The 17,920-nt window shown below is 36.1% G+C and overlaps 1 protein-coding gene across 1 annotated transcript in view; it reads right to left on the bottom strand.

Moving 5' to 3' along the window:
- sptbn1 (spectrin, beta, non-erythrocytic 1) overlaps positions 1-17,920 on the bottom strand; it is a 72,231-nt gene that overhangs the window by 53,425 nt on the left and 886 nt on the right. The window lies entirely within an intron of this gene.

Below are 17,920 nucleotides of genomic sequence, written 5' to 3'. Positions count from 1 at the left end.
AAAAAACTTTTTTTCTCCCGATGCCATGCAGCTCAGAACACAGGTGAAGTGCGTTTTTTCGTTTGCGTTCGGAAATTTCATTGGTCTAATGTTATGTCGATCGGTTTTTTGGCTTGAAGTTTGTGAAACCGGGAAAACCCAGGAAAAATTCATAAATTAGCTGCTTCGTTGTTTAAGCCGCGGGGTTCAAAACGTGGGAAAAAAGTAGCGGCTTATAGTCTGAAAAATACGGTATTTCAAATGAATGCATTGCCACCCATTAGTCTTAGTTTATGAAACGCCCTCGAACAGCAGGGATTACAAAATGCGCTAAAACTGTACACTAAGAGGATTTGGTATATTTTTGGTGCAGGGTGTAATATGTGACCCTGTATAGCATGCTTTACTGCTGCTTTTCCTATCAGTTGCCACTTGCTAATAGATTGCTCACAGAACTGTGGTGTCACCATGACACTCAGCATCCATGGAAACCCTTTTTTAATAACAGATAAAGACACCGAAACAGTGCATGAAAAAGAGCCTTAATGCTGTACATAGCATTGTGTCTTTTTTGACTCTGGGATAAAACTGTCTGAGACACATTAATACTAATGTACCATTGTCAGACTGGCTAAAGAGGTGAAATGGGTGTGTCATTCAGACATTCAAATAAAGCTTTATGGTTACAATTTGTAAAATGTCTAAATTTGTACATGCATCTTTTCTTTTTAAATAGCGTTAATTTTAAATGCAATCATTTAAGCAAACAAATCAGTTTCATTTAGAACTTAATTTACAGAAAGTCTCTTCACACTTCAGGGACTAAGAAGGTAACAACTGAGTTTCATGAATGCTGTAAAAAAACTTTTTTTCATACTTAAATATTTAAAATAAAAGGTAAATACGTGATTTTAATTAAGTGGCCGGCTTCTCTCTTTTTTTTCTTTCTCCATATTTATTATTATTATTATTATTATTATTATTATTATTATCATTATTTAGGAAAAAACAGCTTGTCATGAGAAACGGTAAAGGTTCAAAGTTCTCTCTCGACAAATCTCTATGGTCAGACTCACTCAATTAAAATGAAGAATTTTTCCATAAACCTTTAACATATTCATACAGAATTTTTTCCTTTTTTCCCTTTTTCAGTAACAATATATTTAAAATGGTTTAAATTAGCTGCCATACATACCCTTTAAATAACGTGTTACTATTAAAATGACAACATTCAGTGTTACACATAAGGCATGACACACATAAATGCATTACAATAAGCCACTGGATTGAATTACAAACAAAATTACTATCAGAATCTATTGACAATGGGCAATAGTAAAAAATAGGAAATAAATCAATACAAGGGGGTGTGCAAATGTTTTCTGGTAATCTATAGAAAACTTAATAAAGAAAGCATGACCTGTGCATCTATCAGGTTCAATTAAAAAGGCATGGCATATCCCATTATCCCAAAACTGACCTTTGATGCTGTATGTCTTTCAGTGACTTTGAGTGCAGCCGGGAAAACTGCAATGCATTTCCCATCATCGAAACACTCATTCACAATGCTTTACAACTTTTAGTGCCTCTGCATTAGAATATACATTAAGCTAGGCCAAAGTGAGCATATTTGATATGAATACAACTACTAAGCTATAAATTATTTATTGTCAAAGTACAATATGTTCTAATAAATGTGTCATACACATACACATTATTATATAATAATAAACATTTTTCAGAGCTTTGTTTGCTGACAGATTTAAGAAAATCAAACTGTGTGTGTGTGTGCGTGCGTGTGTGTGTGTGTGTGTGTGTGTGTGTGTGTGTGTGTCTATGGGAGGTTCTGGTTACAGTGATCCCTGTGGATTATGTTGACACTCTCTGCTCTAGTGGAGGAGTGTGACAGGGAATCATCAGGGACACATCCTTCAACCTGAGCAGGCACACACACACACACACACACACACACACACACACACACACACACACACACACACACACACACACACACACACACACACACACACACACACACACACACACACACACACACACACAGGTCATTTGTCCTACTATCCTTGTCAAGGCCTTCCACTGACATGGAACCCATATAAACCAACCTTTTCTTCTAAACCTTCTCATGAGAATCAGCCAAGGCCAAATCAATTACACATTTCTTACTTTAATTGAGACATTTTGCCTCCACCATGATATAAATACATGCAACAAGCTCTCTTTTAGGCTTCCAATCTCTGCTTCGTCTGAACACACCCACACACATGCTATATAAGCTCACTCATTATAGAATACCAACTGTTTCTAACCAGAATCTTTTTTCACACTGGGCAATGCCTTGAGAGCATGGGGTATGCCTTAAGAGCATTAGGTATGTTTCGTACAACTCAGAAATGCTTGCTATCGTTGGTATGTACACAGCTCAATACTCCCTAACTTCGAAAACCCTTCGAAAACAAGCCGGGTGTGTCTTGTGTTTATTAATCAACCAGAATGTGTCTGGTTTGCCTCACTTTTCCGAAACATGGACCTAAACCAACCAGATCGAATCAAGTAGCTTTTTTCAGACACATAAATACACACACAAAAACACACACAGTATGCCTATCGTAGTGCACACTTGCCACATGTGTGCTGGAATTCTGAGACTTTGATTCCCATGCAGTTGCTAAGAAACAAACCGAGCCAGCATCAGTGTGGACTAAGTCGCTCCATCTGGCGCTAATATTTAACTGTGCTTGGCAGGCTGTGGATCTCTGATGGGTACAACGTGCAGGAAAATGGAGGATGATTACTGCTTGACCACAAGCTGATCGCTATATAGCAAGAATAGCTCCTCTAAGCACTTAAGCAACCCTATTTACAAAGGAAGTGCTCATGAAGCAAAGTGCACACTGTCGATTTGATCAAATTATGAAGAGTGCAGGCGAATATGCAAGCCAGCATTTAAGAAAAGAGTCTAATGGGCAAAACAAAAAGACGATATATATTACCATTGTGTTAAAAAAACAAACAAACAAACAAAAATATTGAATCTTACATACAAACACTCAAACAATCCAAAATGTTTAATGCAAATTCAGCAATAAATAATTTAAAAACAACCATAATTAATATTCTTATTCATTCTTTTCATTTATTTCTAAACGAGATTCGATTTTTTCATGTCCTTTGGTAGATCACATAGTGACTAATAGTTGGTTATTATGTTAAATGGTAGGCTAATATGTAATGTATGGGCTAAAAAGAATTCAGCCCTATATGCTTTTACATTTCACAAAAATCAAGAAGTCAAAGAAATAACAGGAAGCAATTCAGCATTGGGTGTGAATAAAAAAATCTCTGCTATTTTTATCTATAAAAGCCAGGAAAGCTTAGCCCTGCATGCAATCATTAGTAGTGGTTTTGTTCAACATTTTGTACTTTTTGATCCATTATTCTTGTATAAACTTACTTTTGTTAGAATGTCACATTTGCATTCTGTTTAACTTTGAACTGAGCCCTTACATTGTCTCTTATGTTAGATCATTACCCTGGAGACTCAATGTTTAGTCCAAGTGCATCCGTCCTTGAAAGAACGTCCATGTCGACATACTGGGGGCCACAGGAAGTACTGTGGGAAAGTTGGGACCTGGATGATGTGAGGGCACTAGGGCTGTTCTAACACTGATCGAGGTCACTCCATGGCTGAGTAACACAAATGTTAAAAAGCACAATTTTTGTTCTCCATCTTTGCATTTGGGCCTCATAAGTTGATACCATATGCTTGTAGAAGGCATTTTTATAGGGCTGTGTACATTAACTGACTTAAGTTAATGAGTCTTCTGGCTTTAGTTCTATGCTCCTACTCATTTTTCCATATAAAATTCACAAGCCAGGCAGAATGAAATGTTCCACCCCTTTGGAGACAAAGAATTTTACACATTACTTACTGAATTGTTTCAGTTGGTTCATCCAGTATTAAATGGTCTTGTTTTTTTATTAGAATTATTATTTACGGATTTATCCAGCATTTTATTAAGCATGTGTCCTTGGTTTAGTTTGAAAGATTGTCATGACAATGCTTTACCAGCGCTGCACTAAATCTGGCCTCAGTAAACATTTACTCTATTAGTAAATGAAAAAGAAAACAAAATGATATGCTGTATATAAATATGTCCTTGCTATGACAAATATTAGCCAAATTAATTTTAATACCATTAAGTATGTATGTGTAAATAAATATATAGATAATTTGAAGTATAGATAAATAAATATTAAATGGTCTTATAATATTAGTAATTATCTTTGGATAATTATATGTTACCATTATTATTATTATTACCGTAATTTCCGGACTATTAAGCGCACCCAAATATAAGCTGCACCCACTGAATTTTACAAAGATTTTTATTTTGAACATAAATACGCCGCACCTGTCTATAAGCCGCATGTGTCTACATTGAAACTAATGAACTTCACACAGGCTTTACCGAAAGAGAGTGTCTGTTACACGGTGAAACGGGTGAAATATGTTGTGGCTCCTTTAAGAGCAGAGCGGCATTTTAGGAATAGACTGACGCCGCATTTTTCCAGTATTACTGCATGTGTATTACTGTATCCAGTATTACTGCATGTATTTTCTCATGCTAATTTCTAAGTTTCTTTGACTAACCTGTAACGATGTTGCCAAGAAAAATAAAAAAGCATGAGTTTTGGAAACCTGTCTGTGCTTATATGATTTCTGTTGCAACTGGAGTTAGTGAGCTCTCCCTTCACCCAGACTCAACGCGCTACAACGGCTTGTATCTAAACAGTAGCTGACCAAGAAAGTCATTGGTAACTGTCTTCCTCCTTCCTTTCACAACTATTTCTCTCGAGAGTTTATCTTTTGGCAAAGTCGTGCGTTTAAAAATCACCATCGGTGAATCTTTTCTCCTGATGCCGTGCAGCTCAGAACACAAGTGAAGTGCGTTTTTTCATGCCCGGTTGTTTTCAGCGTGACAATGATTTGCATTTCCTGCATTTCCTGTCCTCAGAGGAACATCATCCATATTTATGATGTGGTGCGGCCCGATTCAGTGGGAGCGCATCTGATTTAATATAAAGAGTTTCATTGGTTCACCTGAACCCATTCGCAATTTCATTGGTCTAATGTTATGGGGCTCAGTTTTTTGGCTTGAAGTTTGTGAAACCGGGAAAAACCCAGGAAAAATCCATAAATTAGCCGCTTCGTTGTTTAAGCCGCGGGGTTCGAAGCGTGGGGAAAAAGTAGTGGCTTATAGTCCGGAAAATACGTTATTATTATTATTATTATTATTATTTATATTAATACTTAATAAAATCTTCAGTGATTGATGCTTTAATACGATTGTCTTACCATATGACTCATGTATTTCTTTTCCAGCCTCTGTGCATCATTCTACTGGCAGAATGTGGCTTTAATTAGCCACATTAAAGATTTCCACTGTCAAAAAACACCGGCAGAAGTTGTGCAAGCCCACGCCAGCTGTTAACACAGAGGTATGTTGGTTTCAGGCAAAAAAAAAAAAAACTTCCCAAAAGAAATAAAACACACGAAAAAAAAACTTAATCAAATTGCATGTATAACAGTATCAGAAATGATAACAGTATCAGAAATTATGACAAAATAGAAAGTAAGAAATGGGGTGGACTTTGAAAGATAAAACCCACATCTACAGTATGTTATGTTTTCTGACAGTGCTGGAATTTGAAGACTAGAGCAGAATTTTAAATAACAAAATAAACAATGAAAATAAAACAAGATTATTAGCTACAATCAGCCAAATCTATATACATTTCTTTAATAAGATCCAGATAAGTCACTAGCATGACTAAATGGTGATAATGGTCACCCTATAAAGCATTATTCATGGTGATAAATAAGAGACATCAATCTTAAATCCTGCATCACATGACCACTTTCAACTAGAGCCAGAGATGCTAAACAAATGAGACATCTGAATAAATACACGTCTCTGGCTAAACATTTTTAAACACATTGTACAATTGCTTATATTTAGTAAAGTGAATAGCTGGACTGGGAGATTCATTTAAATTATCTATTGAACCTGCTGCAATACTTTGCTGGATTTTAATCTGGGTCATGATCCATTGATTGATAGCTCTGTTTACAGCTGTCACTAAAATTTAACCTAACATGCTTTTTTTTTTTTAAATCAATTTATTAAATTCATTATTTTATTATACACAAAGAGACAGCTTGTTGTGCATTGCTCTTGTGAAATAAAAAAAAAAACCTTAATGGAGACAAATGTTCCTATCAGTCTTTTGCCTTTTGTTATCTGCAGTGAACGTGTCATGCACTGTGAATGTCACGCTGGCGAGAGAATGAGCTGCATTATGACCTCACTTCCTGAGGCTCTGGAAAATGTTAGGCGTTCCCCCTCATTCTCACCACCATTCTTACCTCCTCCCCCAGACACACGTGCACATACAACCCTTTTACAGAGCCTCTGTGGACAACATGTTCATCCAATAACAGTTGGGTCAACAGAGAACATATTACCTGTACCTGTTATAACCATGTCTTACTAAAATTTCAACTTTCTGAAGAAAAAGTGCTGTCAAGTAATCAAGCTCCTTTACCATAAGTTTTTTTTTTAACTCTGTGTAGTCTGTCTGTGGAATGCAGTAAAATTAGATCCACTTAAGCTGGGATCAAGGCCAGCAAGACTTGCAGTGTGGGAAACTTCTCGCCATGACACTATTGAGCTCTGTTAGAGAGTGAATGGCATTCCAGTGACATGACCACAGCATAGTGGGTTCAACAAAAAATAAACCACCAATGGTGTCTGTCTGTCTGTCTGTCTGTCTGTCTGTCTGTCTGTCTGTCTGTCTATCTATCTATCTATCTATCTATCTATCTATCTATCTATCTATCTATCTATCTATCTATCTATCTATCTATCTACGTTTTAGACATGTCTATCGACATGTTGTACACACACAAAACTCCTCTTTAGAGAACAAAAAATCCTGTTTCTACAACTTTCTTGGTGTCCACCTGTGATAAATTCAGTTGATTGGACATGATTTAGCAAGTCACTCAACTGTCTATATAAGGTTCCACAGTTAACAGTGCATGTCAGATCACAAACCAAGCCATGAAATCCAAGGAATTGTCTGTAGACCTCCGAGACAGGATTGTATTGAGGTACAGATCTAGGGAAGGGTGATGAGCATAGTGGCCTCCTTCATCCATAAATGGAAGAAGTTTGGAACTACCAGGACTCTTCCTTACAGCGGGTTGCCCGGCCAAACGTAGCGATCGGTGGAGCATGGCCTTTGTCAGGGAGGTGACCAAGAACCTGATGGTCACTATAAAAGAGCTCCAGCGTTTCTCTGTGGAGAGAGGAGAACCTTCCAGAAGAACAACCATCTCTGCAGCACTTCATTAATCAGGTCTGTATGGTAGAGTGGCCAGATGGACTCAGTCATCAGTAAAAGGCACATGAGTTTGCCTAAAGACACCTGAAGGACTCTCAGACCATGAGAAAAAAAAAATCTCTGGTTTGATGATACAAAGATGAAACTCTTTTGTCTGAATACCAAGCATCATATCTGGAGGAAACCAGGCACCGCTGATCACCTCGCCAATACCATCCTTACAGTGAAGCATGATGGTGGCAGCATCATGCTGTGGGGATGTTTTTCAGAGGCAGGGACTGGGAGACTAGTCAGGATCAAGGTAAAGAGGAATACAGAGACATCCTTAATGAAAACCTGCTCCAGAGCGGTTTGGACCTCAGACTGGGGCAATGTTCATCTTCCAACAGGACAACACCCTAAGCACATAGCCAAGATAACAAAGGAGTGGCTATGGTACAATTCTGTGAATATTCAGTGGCCCTGGAGGAGACCAGACTTGAACCCTATTGAACATCTCTGGAGAGATCTGAAAATGGCTGTGCACCTGATGAAGTTTCTAGCATCATAGGCAAAAAGACTTGAGGCTGTAATTGGTGCCAAAGGTGCTTCAATAAAGTTTGAGCAAAAGCGTTTAATACTTACGTTATTTTTTTATTTTAAGTTTTTAATACATTTGCAAAACAAACTTCATTCACTTCATCATTATGGGGAACTGTTAATAGAATTTTGAGAAAAATTATTCATTTAATCCATTTTGCATAAGGTTGTAACAAAAAAATGACACGCTGTGAATAATTTCCGGATGCACTATATATCATGTCAAAGGTGTGAAATCAAAACATCAAAGGTAAAAAGTAGACAAATAATTTACCCAGCTAAAAGAATAACTAATCATCTAAATTAATCCTCTGTTAAAAATTAATGCCTTTTAATTGATCCATCAAGAAAAATTGTTACATTTCCTTCAGGTATAAAAGTAAAATAACAAGAAAGATTGAGGTAATTTGCCAAATAGCACACTGTTTTTAGATTCTGTAAATGTGTTCTTTTTTCACCAAGAAACTAAAATTGTGAGAAAACATTAGCTAAGATTTAAAAAAAGAACTGTTTCAATCTAGCAATGTCAGACTGAATGTTTATAGTCTGCATAGAAAGTATTCTTCCTCCAAAATCTATAAGCAATAGATCAAGTCTGATTTTTTAAAAACTGCTTTAGCATTGATCTAGGTGTATATATTATTAATATCAACACGCTAATCATTCTTGCAAAACCAGGATGATAGTTCTGACTTAAATTTCATTCTAATCCGACTGGCATCATATACAAGTTCCTTGGAAAAAAAAAAAAAAAAAAAAAAAAAAACAGACCCACCATGTTTTTAAATAAACCTTACCATAGATTTTTACAGGATACTTTTTTCTTTTTTAATTCACTCTGAAGCCCCTGAATGTGCACGCTCATAAACCTGCCTCGCCACACCCTGAACTCTGGCAGTGAGCAAGATGCAGAGCTGGAATTGAATATATCCCATTTGGAAAAGGCCTCCATACGCTGAAAAACATGCAGTTCCACAGCCAGGCCTGGATGTCATTATACTCCCACTTGCACTCCTACTCTTATACGCTGTCTCCCCTTTCCTCCTGGCTGGTTTGCTTTATCTCACAAAACACTTTTTTTTCCAACCCTCATACCTTCCTGCTCCTCTTTTTCTGCATACTTTTTTCATAGAAGAAAGAAGAAACATTGGTAGTTGAAAATCCTTACAGGGAACAGTATTTTGCACCTCTGTTACTGCTCTGGAAACCATGCTCACTACATTACTCCACATTAATCAGATGCTAAAAGGGAAACAATGACCATGGCAGATAAGAAAAAAATAAATAAAAACGCCACAGGAACTTGTTGTATACCTTTTCATGCTTATTTATGAGGCAAAAAGCAATCCAAGCAGTGAGCTCAGTGTCAGGGGCCCAACAGCGGCTCAATCAAATGTAACATTATCACACACACGCACAAATGGCTTTCAGAAGAGGCCAACACCCTTTCTCTTGACAAATGTGATGAGTTGCAGAGAACTCTAGTAGTTTATTATAGTGTGTGTCCATGTTGCAGCTAATACACACACTGATGATTATATATATGGTAAGATATCAATATTAAAATAAGCATATTCTGGAAACTATATTTTTTTGTATTACAGGAACAAAGCTACTATTAATCCACTTTTCTTGTATTATGCATTTCCTTTATCCGGTTAAAAAAAATATAAAAAGTGATTTTTTTAAGCTTCTGTACGCCACAACAATGTAGAATTTCCAAATCCTTCTATTGTTCCACTTCATTAAAGTAATCATCATGTTTATATTATGTATTTATTCAAAAAAGTTTTGTATATCACTATCTAATCGGCAGGGATTTGTGCATCATTATACTAAAATGGATATATAAACTATAACTTAAAAATTCAGTGTTTAATAACAGTAGTAAAACTGTTCCACCCTGCAATATAATTGCAATATGGCATTTTTTTTCCATATTGTACTACTCCATGCACATCTACCACATACTAGTTTGCCTTTTTAGGGACAGCACTTCCTTCTTCACTTGTGCAGAATGACTAAAGGGGGAAAGAAGAGATAGCCTGAGTGAGGTCAATGACCTGGGAAGTGTTTGTGTCATTTTGAGAACACCACATTTTTTCCAAAGCTGCATCAGTTTAATGACATCAGTGAGAAAAGCTTAATTAACTTCTACAAACCAACAAGTAAGGAAATTATAGAGAATTGTTGTTGAATAAATGTAGCCAGAAAAAAAAAAGTAAGTATTCAACATTTTTTTTTTTTTTTTTTTTTTTTTTAACCTGGACTCTCTTGCAAAAGCCAATAGAGTTCCTAGTTTAATAAAGCTCACACTGAAAAACTATAGTAAAAAAATAAATGTGTTTGTGCATATGTGAGGCTATGTTCAAATCAGTTTCATAGAAAAGGCTTTGAAGATGAGATCACTATCGAGTGAGAAAGTGTGTGGAACAAAGAAATCAGAAATGAATTATGTGCCTAGAGTGTTTTCCAGATTCATGGAGAAGGCTTGGCTCTTTCATACACAAATATGCACACACACACACACACACACACACACACATATATATATATACACACACACGCAAACCAACACACACACTCACACGCAAACACGCACACACACGCACGCACACGTTTGCACACTCTTGAGCAAGTATAAATAAACTGATGTTTCCAAATATGGTGATCCAAAATCCATGCATTTTCCTGCAACTGATTTCTATCTGATATGCAAAATGAAATTATGATTCCAAGAGAGCATCATTTTATTTTGTACCTATCTACTGTACATGTAAAAATATATATAATTTAAATAGGCCAGGGTTGTATTATTGTTTATTGAAGAGTAACACTAAAGAGCCTACTAAATTAATGTTTATATTGCATATTATATTAACATTAGGTCTTACACTAATGCATCACATGCACCGAAAGTAATTCCACATAAAAAATAAATTGATTTGAGCCTTCAATGTCAGCACTTTGTAACTATGGTTACATTGTGAAATTATTTGCAGGGGTAATACAATTCTGAACCACAAATGCATCCATTGATGACTCTTGGTGGGTTTGTGGTTTCTTGCTAATGTGACTAGCTGATTTTTTTCATTGTTTTTCATGCAGGACCAAACTACCTAAATTGGTAATAAGTTATTAAAAGAAAATCGGTTTAATTAAACAATCGTTGTACTACAACAAAAACAACAACAAAAAACATTGCAACATTACAGTTACTACAGTAATTAATTGTTTAAACCACATCATCAAACTGAAGCAAAACTTTGACACGTCCTTTATTTTAAGTCCGCTCAAAAGATTAACTCCTGTAATAATAACACTTGTTGCTCTGAAAAATAAGTTATAGTTCTATTGCTTTCTTTATCTACAAGAAGGCTTCAATTAAAATCCTTGGTCCATTAGTTTAGCCTGGATAATACAGCTTATTGCATCAAAGTAATAATGTGTCCAACTGAAGCTCAGAAACTCTGACTGAAAAAGACAATGCCTCCTCAATGGCTAGCAAGCTCACTGACACTAATGACATTTCGGTGCTGTAATGGTTGTACCAGAGCAGGAGTTAATGTCTCTATTGTGAATCAGAAGTCAGCTCTGGCAGCCATATGTTGTCGTGCAGAGTAGAATTTGGATGAATTGCAAGGTCCAGGGTCGAGGTTTGCATCATGACACAGCTGTACCATTGCGCTAAAGAATCCAGCTGCAGGAGTGGGTGGAGAGATGGTTGGATGGATGGATGTTTGGATAATATGCCATTTTAAAATAGATTAAACAAATCTGTGGAATACAGTAGGGGTTGGGATGAGTGGTAAGTATTAAAAAAATATATATCACTCATTACTACTGATGAATGTATATACCTTGCAAGCTTAATTGCAGTCTGTAATTTGTGTTGAAAATGGCTTGTATTATTATAAGATGCTAAACTAAATATCACTAATATGGTTTTTGACTCTCCTATTCAAAAAGATTAGTAACCAGTCACTAAAAGAAGAAACAGAAAATGCAAACGAGTGATGAGGAGAGAGATGAAACATGAGAAGACTGTTGAGGCTCAGAGAAGAGAAGTCCACGGCTATAGACCTCGCCCAGTCCCTCAGGCTCTCTCTCATTTCCTCTAATTCACTTTGGGCTCAGACAACAGCAAGTACGTCAGTTATGGCTCTGCTCCGACAAACACAATCAGCACACAAATATCTCTTTTGCTATTAGGCCTATTGCAGACATTGATTTGTGCGTAATAGGCTTGTTAATGCTGGGAAATACAATGCTGCTGAGAAAACCGGAGATGCTCCGATACCTCGGAATACACAGATTTATCGATTTCTTTATTAATACAAAAATCTGTTTAGCTGGAAAGATTTATATAATCGAAGATGTTTAAATAAGCGTTCTCTATTTTTGTAGGAATACTTCCAAAAAAATATATTTTTTTAAATATAGAAATACTGCTATATTTTTTCAGATCTGTAATGTCCTAATAACGCTTTGAACTATTTCTCAAATATTTATCCAAATGCTCCAAAGATTATTTTACCAAGGAAATAAAAATCTAAGTTTACCAGACTTACCAGCACTGATGAATGATCTTATCTGATAGAGGTGTAGATTACTTTTCATTTCAAGCTGTATTTTTGTCCTATTTACTTTTTAATAAGAAAGACACTGGTTGTAAGAATGAAATGTCTGTTTTGAATGTAGTTGCTATATTAAAAGTGATAACAGGAACTCACTTGTTCAGTGGACAATCCACAATAAACACAAGTACAAATGGATAAAAACTACAACAAGCCATTTTAAAGAAATAAATCTTTTGTATAACGACACTCACAGTTGATTCATAAATTTATAATCGCAGCATAAATTCTACTCTTTCAGTTCAAACTCAGACTCAAGGCCACCAAATTAAAGATGTAAATATTTCTATTTCCCTTGAGGCCACATGAGGACCAAGTCAGGTCCCCAAAAAGAAAAGAAAAAACAGAACACTCCAAATGGCCCTCAGCTTTTTAAGCTCTGAAGTCTCAAGACCTAAAAATAAGAAGTAAAAATTCCAGACAGTCCCAAGAGAGGCAGCTGGAGAAACATGGCCAAAACAGGCAGGACACAGACTATGGATTATGCCATAAACTCAGCCCAAGCATACTTTCCTCCTCCCCTTTCTGTGTGCCTAGGCCGCTTGTGAACACCATGTGTCCCTCACCTGTCATCAGCGTCTTGTGACAGCTGGTCGTTCACTGATCAACTCCATACCCTCCCGATCTCCCCCACCTTGTCCTATTCCTTTCTGTCCCAGTAAACAAGCGAACGATACCACCTGTCCCACTTTAACACCATCTCTGCTGTGAAGCTAATTAAGTTATCCAACAGGTAGCAAGTAATAAAAAGCACCACCTCCTAGAACCCAGCAGCATTTTAAATGCAAAAGCTGCTAATACCTAGGGGAAAAAACATCATACCTTTAGCATTTAGAAATCCAATCTTTTTTCAGATTTTTTTAATTTTTTATTTTTTTAAGAGAAATGGACAGCATGTGAGCATAAACATGTCGCACTATGTGCTCATTTAAACACATACTGTCGTTCACCTCCTGTGTTAGCAAAAATACCTGATTGTTTCATTGCACACGCACACACCATGACCAAGTGAACCCACCAGTACAAAAAAAAAGACTTCCCTATATGCCAATCCTACAGCTGTTTATAAAAACGTGTGGTGTGGTTTCATTCTAAATTTCAATCCACCACATCTTTAGTGTATCAAACACTAGAATTTATGTTTTGAAACGTTGACCACTAATAAGAAAAAAATACAAGAAGATTGCAACTGACAACAAAGGGCAAGGTCAGTTGTGTAATTTATTTTGTTCTTTATTTATTAACCTTTCTGAAGGGTCATCAGTCACACTACACCACTGGTAACAATGGCCTAACTACAATTTGAAATAATAGGAAAATTATTTTAAGAATGTTTTTGACTGAACATGTCATGAAAGTAAACATGTGTTAATGCTTTTTTGACAATATTCAATGAGTGCCCTTTAGATTTTAATTAGAAATGAGCTTGGGCCATATATTCTTTATGTTGTTGAGAAAACAATACCCAATTTAGTCACAGATACACCAACATAAAAAACACCCCAGTGTATTCTTTTAAGTGCTAAAATGCTAAATGTCACCTTGTGAAAAGATCAAAACCTTCAGAGTAACCTGTGAAGTTACATTTGCATTTATTTATTTATTTGGGTGGTGCTTTCATCTGAAGCAATTCACAACTAAGAGATAACAGGGTGAACGTATAAAAGTATGCTGCTGAGAGTTAAGAGCCTTTTTGAAGAGCCTGGTGGTGTCAGGTCAGCAATTTGAACTCACAACCCCCAGGTCATTAGTGCTAAACTTTCATCACCCTGAGGAAAATCCCAACCAAACCAAAAAACCTGATCCAAAAACTTATTTCTTTATATTATCTAATTATAAAAAATAAATAAGCTTCTATCAGTAGCCAAACCATAACCATAAAAGCAAATGAGTGGCTAATCATGTTCTATAAGGGAAAACAGCATCATTCCAGGTTTATGCCATCATACCATAAACTGCACAATATTTCACCATATGCATACACATTATAAACTCAGTAGAGCACAAATCCCTGACAATACAATTAATATTAAACACCAAAATCTAAATTTAAAATCAAATTAAACCTGCTATGACAGTGCTAAATTCCTAATAATGACTCAAGACATTAGGCAAGTAACAAATAAAATAGTGAATAAAATAGTTTTTTTGTGGGTCCTTCTTACTTAACTTTTGTGTTATTTATGCTTAATAAATTCAATGAAGTGGCTTGAATTAGTGTGTGCAGTTAGAATTAAACAAATAATTATGGGCGATTACATATTTAATTTTTTTTTTTCAAATATATAAAACACTAGCATGATGTCTCTGATGTCTACTGGCTTTTAAGATGTCCTAAATCATGCTTTATCACTCGGGTGTCCGATTTCACACTTGTTGATCCAATTAGCCATTTGGATCTGTTTGAAACGCCATTGACTCACAAGTTTCCTTCCTTAGCACCTTCGTGCCCGGCCGTTTTAATTTAATAAATCTGCATTTATGCTGCTGAGACACATCAAATTTGTAGTGCGAATTTGGAGCTTGAAATTACAGTCATGATCCAGCTATAGTTAGTAGTGATTATGACAACTTAATCATTTGTAATGTATTTTCTTCTATAATCTCATTTAAATGTAGAAAAGTGCTAAAAGTGTGGGCAGCCATGTTGATATGATGTCAGTGTGCATACTATAAACTGAAGGGTTTTGGACACCTTTCTGGGATTCTGAGTCAATATTTTAAGTTGTTGAAGATTGGAAATTCCAAGTTACAAACTCTTGCGTCAGGTAGCAATATATAACCAGAGAACTTTCAAGAAGAAAACTATGTCTGTTGTACCATATTAAAGCATTGAGTTACACCCAGTATAAGGCTGCAAAACCAAGGCACTGACCAGATGTGAGAGACATCTATGAACATGATTCGCCATAATGAGAAACATACACATTGAACAATATGTCAAATCACTGAATTACACCAGAAGAGAGGTGGGAAGTAACAAATACTTTGTTACTGTACTTAAGTAGAATTTTCTGCTATCAGTACTTTACTTCACTTTATTTTTCAGACAACTTTTTCACTCATTGCATTTTTCATACAACTATCTGTACTTTCTACTTCTTAAATTTTTAAACCAGGCTTGTTACTTTGGTTTTAATCTATTTGGTAAAATGTCAATATTTTTCCTTTTCAGCCCATCAACCTATTTCTTGTCATTGCGTGGCTTTTTCAATCTATCACTGGTGTATAATTTCTTGGCTCTCACACACTAAAGATGTAGGCTAGTTTACGAAGCTAACGAAGCTTATGATCAAGGCAGAAGGCAACAAGAAGTACAGTATGGCTAACGTGGATACTGTACTAATATGAGACAGGGAGAGTCAGCAAAGTAAAAATGACTGGGAAAAAAGACATTCCTGATCACCTGATCATCATCATCTTTTCTTTGCTGATGTTCTATATGGTGGATGTTCAGCCTGGATACATTTATTGGGTAACAACATTTTAAATTTGTTTTCTAGAAGTATATAATTAGAGCTGTCCAAACATGTTAATATTTTTTTTTATTAAAAATATAAATAAATAAATATAAAAGAGGAGAAATTAAAACCTTTAACACAACACACGTTTAATCAGGACGTTATATTATTAATTGGTATTAGTTATATTAATCAGTAAACATTTGTTTTACTGATGTGCCAAGTTTTTAATCACATGCCAAAATCTGCCATGATGCACACATCCAGCAATTAACCCTCTGGGGTCAACAAACGCGGCGGTGCGTGTTGTGGCATTTTTTCCTCATAATGCTGAAACGAACTTAACTTACTCTGTCTTTTGTAATCGTGCAGATATGAGCAATAAATCATTCGAATCTGTAAAGGGTCTACTTCCATTTGTATACACTCATAACAACAAAACGCTGTGCTTTTGTAAAATAAAGAAAACAGACAAGTGGCGCTCTCTGCCATCTCTCTTCACACACATAAATAAAACAACCTGAATCTTAGTGAATACTCGCCTCACAGACATAATAAATATATGAATAGAGATCTCAAATTGAGCACAAACTTCTTTACTTTAACTTGAGTAAAATAGTGAAGTCAGTACTTCAGCTTTAACCAGAGACTTTTAAATCATTAGTATATGTAATTTTACAGTGAAGGATGAAAGATGTGTGTACCTCTGCCATCTCTGCACCAGAAGAGCTTTTACACAAGCAATGCTTTACTTTGAAACCCAAAATGTCTGACATGTTCAATTTATTTGACAGTTTATTGTATTTACAGTTTGAGTCTAACAACATAACGTTAAAAACACTCATAAAAAATCATAACAGAAACAAGTGATTAAGCTAACATATTTAAATAATATATGAAACTTAGATATTTAATGTTTGGCATTTTACAATGAGTGGTGAAATTAGAAGGTCAATCCTTCTTCTTGTTGATAAATTCCAGTGGTGACATTTTACACCGCATTATACAGTGTAGTCATGTCACCCAAATTTGAGTCACTGCTGTCTAAAAGTGTAATAAGCCACAGTCTTATCCCAGAACTTGTCACATAATGTACTGATTCACAACCTAACCAGCTGCTTCACATGCACATTATATTATGGTTATGCAGTGTTTTTACGGAACTTAAGTTACTTGTGTGTAGTTTTGCTTTTTTTTTTTTTTTTTTTTTTTTTTTTTAAACCATGCAGGTTCAACCAGGGGTCTCTGGTTTCCTCCAGTCTCCCAAAAAACATTCTGATTGGTTGACTGAGGACACAGGTGTGAATGGGTTTGTGAATTATTCTTGAGTTAAATCAATGGTGTATTTCTGAACTATTCCGGGATAAACTCCAGATCCACTAGTAAAAACAAGTGAAATACTAGGTGGATGCAGGACTACAAATATTGGCCAGCAACACTGACCACAAACAGTGAAAAATAAAAACAAGATAGTGAGAGACATAAGTTCTCTCTCACTAGAGCTCTTCAATGAAAGGGACCAGAGAGGCATTTGAGATGCGGCCTGAGATCACTATGGCGACTGGGGCTGTTCCGTTGCCTAGCGAGCCGCACGGGGATGTGCGTGGCGGGATGACATCATGGCGGGACTGTTTTGCTGTTTGCTCGCATGAACGCGGCGTGCAAAAACACACACACACCGTGCTGGGGGAGATGTAGCTGAATGCTTAAAAAAAAGGAAGGACTGCAGCGCAGTGCAGCAGCGCAGGAAGGTCGGTTTCATGGCCACAACTCTGCTCAAAACATTAAAGGGGTGGGGAGAAACACCAAATCTCCGACATGCCCCCAGTGCTCGAT

The sequence above is a fragment of the Silurus aristotelis genome (genome assembly GCF_946808225.1).
Source record: "Silurus aristotelis genome assembly, chromosome: 13".
Lineage (NCBI taxonomy): Eukaryota > Metazoa > Chordata > Actinopteri > Siluriformes > Siluridae > Silurus > Silurus aristotelis.
Note: the sequence above shows the minus strand (reverse complement) of the source record. Positions and strands in the feature narration are given on the sequence as shown.